Here is a 5,768-nt window from a genome sequence, read left to right on the forward strand (position 1 = left end):
TAGCATTCCTTCAGAATTCTGTGGCAAGCCTAAAAAAAATCACATTTACAAAACAGAGTTAACCGTTACCCTCTTAATTTATGTTAATACCTTCCTGTAATGGTCTGAATTCACATGCTTTGCAAAGTGATCAATTTACCAAAACAATTATGATTTTCCTGCCCGGGTGCAGTGATTCACACCTATAATCGCAGCACTTTGGGAGGCCGAGGCGGGCGGATCACAAGGTCAGGAGATTGAGACCATCCTGGCTAACACAGTGAAACCCTGTCTCTACTAAAACACACACAAAAAATTAGCCGGGCGTGGTGGCAGGCGCCTGTAGACCCAGCTACTCAGGAGACTGAGGCAGGAGAATGGTGTGAACCTGGGAGGCGGAGTTTGCAGTGAGTCAAGATCGCACCACTGCACTCTGGCCTGGGCGACAGAGCAAGACTGTGTCTCAAAAAAAAAAAAATTATGATTTTCCTGCATTCATATGAAATAATTTATTTTAACACACTGTTTTATATGTGTGTGTGCGCGTATATGTGCATATATGTATACACACACACTAAGCAACAAACCAGAATTTTTTTTTTTGAGACAGAGTTTCTCTCTGTCACCTAGGTTAGAGTGCAGTTGCATGATCTCTGCTCACTGCAGATTCTGCCTCCTGGCTTCAAGTGGTTCTCCTGCCTCAGCCTCTTGAGTACCCGGGATTACAGGCATGTGCCCCACACCTGGCTAATTTTTTTTTTTTTTTGGTTTTTTTCTGTTGAGACAGAGTATCACTTTTGTTGTCCAGGCTGGAGTGCAATGGCACAATCTGCGCTCACTTCAGCCTCCATTTTCTTTCAAATGATTTTCTGCTTTCAAATGATTTTCCTGCCTCAGCCTCCCAAGTAGCTTGGATTACAGGTTCCCACCACCACACCCAGCTAAATTTTTTTGTATTTTAGTAGAGAGAGGGTTTTACCATGCTGGCCAGGCTGGTCTCAAACTCCTGACCTCAGGTGATCTGCCCGCCTTGGCCCCCCAAAGTGTTGGGATTACAGGCATGAGCCACTGCGCCTGGACATTTTTTTGTATTTTTTAGTAGAGATGGGATTTCACCATGTTGGTCAGACTGGTCTCAAACTCCTGACCTCGTGATCTGCCCGTCTCAGCCTTCCAAAGTGCTGGGATTACAGGCGTGAGCCATCACGCCCGGCCGAGCTGCTCCCACCTTTTATCTATTGTGAATAACACCGCTATCAACAGGGATGGGCGAGTGTCTCTTTATTTCCTTGCTTTCAATTTTGGGGATATATGCCCAGAAGTGGAATTGCTAGAGTGGTAAAATTTCTCGAGGAACTGCCATACTGTTTCCTAGAGGGGTGGCGCTATTTTACATTCCACCAGCAGTGCACAACTGTTCCAGTTTCTCCACATCTTCACCAATATTCGTTATTTTCCGGGTTTTCTTTGATACTAGTCAATGTAGTAGGAGTGAAATGGTATCTTGTTGTCATTTCCATCTCCCTAATGATTAGTGATGCTAAGAAATGTCTATTCAAGTCCTTTGCTCATTTTTTTTTTTTTAAGACAGATCTCGGCTCACGCAACCTCAACCTCCCGGGTTGAAGTGATTCTCCTGCCTCAGCCTCCCAAGTAGCTGAGACTACAGGCACGCGCCACCACGCCCAGCTGCTTTTGGTATTTTAGTAGAGACGGAGTTTCACCATGTTGGCCAGGCTGGTCTTGAACTCCTGACCTCAGGTGATCTGCCTGCCTCAGCCTCCCAAAATGCTGGGATTACAGGTGTGAGCCACTGTACCTGGCCTTGCTAATTTCTTAATTTGATTGTTAGGTTTTTGTTGTTGGCTATTTTTTTTAATTGAAGCATAATATTCATACAGAGAAGCCACCAATCCCCAGTGGGCAGCTTGGTAGATTATCGTAGAGTGAATACATCTGGACACCAGCCCTCAGATCAAGAAATAGAATATTACCAGAGCCACCCTCCCCCAGAGCACTAAGACAATTGCTATCCTGACTTCTCACCAGATGTTTCTTTTGCTTGTTTTAGAGCTTCACAGAAACAGAATCGTGCAGTACCCATTCATTTGTGTCTGGCTTCTTCTGCTCAGCATTATGTTGCTGAGATTCACCAACTGTGCATGGCAGCTGTTAATCCATTTTCAGTGCTGTAAGAATTTTACTCTATAAATACACTGAGAGGTACTTATCCATTCTCCTGTTGGAAGTTGGGGCTATTGTGAATTGTGCTGATACAAACATTCTAGTGCACATCATTTGGTGAACACATGTACAGTGCACAGTTCCTTTGGGTCTATGCNTTAATTTGATTGTTAGGTTTTGTTGTTGACTATTTAATTGAAGCGTAATATTCATACAGAGAAGCCACCAATCCCCAGAGGGTAGCTTGGTAAATTATCATAGAGTGACTACGTCTGGGACACCAGCCCTCAGATCAAGAAGTAGAATATTACCAGAGCCATCCTCCCCAACAGCACTAAGATAATCGCTATCCCGACTTCTCACCAGATGTTTCTTTTGCCTGTTTCACAGAAACAGAATCGTGCAGTACGCATTCATTTGTGTCTGGCTTCTTCTGCTCAGCATTATGTTGCTGAGATTCACCAACTGTGCATGGCAGCTGTTAATCCATTTTCAGTGCTGTAAGAATTTTACTCTATAAATACACTGAGAGGTACTTATCCATTCTCCTGTTGGAAGTTGGGGCTATTGTGAATGGTGCTGATATGAACATTCTAGTGCACATCATGTGGTGAACACATGGACAGTGCACAATTCTTTTGGGTCCATGCATAGGAGTGGAATGTGGGGGTCACAGGTGTGGTCTCCTTTAGTAGGTATTACTCAAGGGTTTTCCAAAGTAGTTGTGCTATTTTACATTCCCAATAGTAGTATATGAAGTTTCAGTTACTCCACATTCTTGCCCAAACTTGGTATCAACAGTGTTTTTAATTTTAACCATTCTGGTAGGTATAATATTGGTTTCTCACTGTGGTTTAAATTTGATGGCTTATGAGGTTGAGCATGTTTTATATGCTTTTTGGCCACTGGGATGTTCATTTGTTCTTTCCTTTCCCTTCCTCCCTCCTCATTCCCTTTTTTGTCCCTCTTCATTTCTTTCACCTATTGGTCTGCCAGCTTTTTTCTTAATTTTTTAAAAAAAATTATTTTACTTTAAGTTCTGGAATACATGTACAGAACGTGCAGGTTTGTTGCGTAGGTAAACATGTGCCATGGTGGTTTGCTGCACTTGCCAACCCATCACCTAGGTATTAAGCCCCGCATGAATTTTTCTTATTAATGTACAGGTATTCTCTTTATACTCTACCTATGATTTATCTTTTCACCCTCCTCCATTCCTGCCTTTTTTTTTTAAGAGACAGAGTCTCACCCTGTCACCCAAGCTGGAGTGCAGTGGCACAGTCATGGCTCACTGCAACCTCAACCTCCCAGGCTCAAGTGATCCTCCTGCCTCGGCCTCCCAGGTATCTGGGACCACAGGTGTGCACCACCACACCCAGCTAATTTTTCGTTTTTGCTAGATACAAGATCTTGCTAAGTTGCTCAGGCTGTTCTCTAACTCCTGACCTCAAGAGATCCTCCCACCTTGGCCTCCCAAAGTGCCGAGATTACAGCATGAGTCACCACACCCAGTCCCATCTTTTCGCTCTCTTATTGACGAAAAATTCTTAATTTTACTATCACCCAATGTATCAATCATTTTCTTTGGGGATAGTGTTTTGTCTTATTGAAGAAATTTTTACCTGCCTCCTAAGGAACCTTAAAAATCTCCATATGCCTACAAAGTCCCACTGTTCTAATGCCTATTTTGTGCTAGAAAACAAACGAGGCACTGTCCCAAAGGCTATGCCTATCTTGTGGGAAAACTATCTTCATCATCATTTGCCAAGCCAGATGATCGGGATGAGGACAATTTCCATGGCTCCCGGCATCTGGAACCCTTCCAGAGTAGCTGGGATTACAGGCACCCACCACAACGCCTGGCTAATTTTTTGTAGTTTTAGTAGAGACGGGGTTTCACCATGTTGGTCAGGCTGGTCTCGAACTCCTGACCTTAGGTGATCCACCCACCTCGGCCTCCCAAAGTGCTGGGATTACAGGCGTGAGCCACCATGCCCGGCCTTGTTCTCTTGTATTTCAGTTACCCCTCCATGAGGCTGCTAAACATCCTCCCAGCACACACACACTTGCACACCCTCACGCAGTTTGCAAAGCAGTGGTTCAAGTTACATTTTAATCCCTCAAGCATGCTCACCTCGCTCTCCAAACCTGCCCTCTTGCAGGATCTACGGTTCTTCTAAGTGTCCTGGTCACAAGGCAGCTGCAGCGATCAACACTCAGAGGTATAGAGCAGGGCAGAGTGTGGTCCCTGCATCTGTCTCGCGCCCACGATTTTGACAGAGACCTTCCCAGGAGCTGTGACTTGAACTTCACAATCTGCAGGGCCCACCCAGGAGCCGTGTCCTCCTCACAGGCAATGGGATCCCCTCCTCTCCACCTTTGTGGGAAGATTGGAAACAAAACAGAGAGAACGTGGGAGGAAAAACACTGAGGAGGTGGATGGACCACAGCTGAGGGTCCCCAGGACAGAGGGAAACACTGAGAGGGTGGATGGGCCACACCTGAGCGTACCAAGGTTGGAGGGAACCACTAGGGGGATGGATGAACCACACCTGAGAGTTCCCAGGACAGAGGGACACACTGAGGGGGTGGATGAACCACACCTGAGAGTTCCCAGGACAGAGGGACACACTGAGGGGGTGGATGGGCCACACCTGAGGGTCCTCAGGACAGAGCGAGGGACGGCTGTTGTTGGGATGATAATTCCACATCTTTGGAGAACAAGAATTCCAGGTAGTTCTCTTCTCTCCAAACAGCGTGGTTATGAACTAGCTCTCACTCCAGGAGGCTTTAAGGCTCCATATAATATCTGTGGTAATAAAGGAAAACAGGCCGGGTGCCACGGCTCACACCTGTAGTCCCAGCACTTTGGGAGGCCAAGGTGGGATGATCACTAAGGCCAGGAGTCTGAGACCAGCCTGGGCAACATAGCGAAAGCCCATCTCTAAAACTAATTTCAAAAATGTAAAAAAAAAAAAAATAGGGGTAACTGTCACAACTAACATATTGTTACAAAGAAAATTTACACGAAGGTGAAAAAAAATCAACTTTTTTTTTTTTTTTCACCAGAACGATGCCTCAGTCTAGGGAGAGGTGTTTCCTCTCTGGAAGCAGCTGAAGCCCTGAGCTGCTGTCCACAGGTGGACGGACTCGCCAGGAGCCCCCAGTGGGCCTCGGCTCCTCCACGTCAGCTCCTCTCTTGTCCCTCTGCTGGTCCACGGGCGCCGCTGCAGCTGGCCAGGTCTCTGGGAGTCAGAGGGGGCCATGGGTTCCACCCCAGAGCCCACCTCATCAGCACTGTGTTCTCACCATCTGAGCACCAGCCCAGAGGAAAAGAAGAGAGAAAGGGTGAGGCTGATCCCCCAAGCAAAATGGAAATGCCTCCACCTCCCACCCTCAAAAGCAGCCAACAATGGACCCTGGGCACCGGGGCCTCATAGGGAGTTGTTTGCATCACAGTAAAATCTACAAAGTTCCCACGGTGCGTGAGTGGATGCTTCCTCAACACGGGAATGTCCGGCTGCCCCAAGGAATCTCCGGTAATGTCGAGATCTTTGAATAGGAGCAAGGGATCAAGGCCGACGGCAGCTCTGAGGGCCTCAGTT

General features: G+C 46.5%; 1 pseudogene; it reads right to left on the reverse strand.

Moving 5' to 3' along the window:
* Nucleotides 1-83: 83 nt before the first annotated feature.
* On the reverse strand, nt 84-4,915 carry LOC108523362 (uncharacterized; annotated as a pseudogene).
* Between the last annotated feature and the right edge of the window lie 853 nt (nt 4,916-5,768).

The sequence above is a fragment of the Rhinopithecus bieti genome, unplaced genomic scaffold (genome assembly GCF_001698545.2).
Source record: "Rhinopithecus bieti isolate Rb0 unplaced genomic scaffold, ASM169854v2 scaffold_73501, whole genome shotgun sequence".
Taxonomy (NCBI): domain Eukaryota; kingdom Metazoa; phylum Chordata; class Mammalia; order Primates; family Cercopithecidae; genus Rhinopithecus; species Rhinopithecus bieti.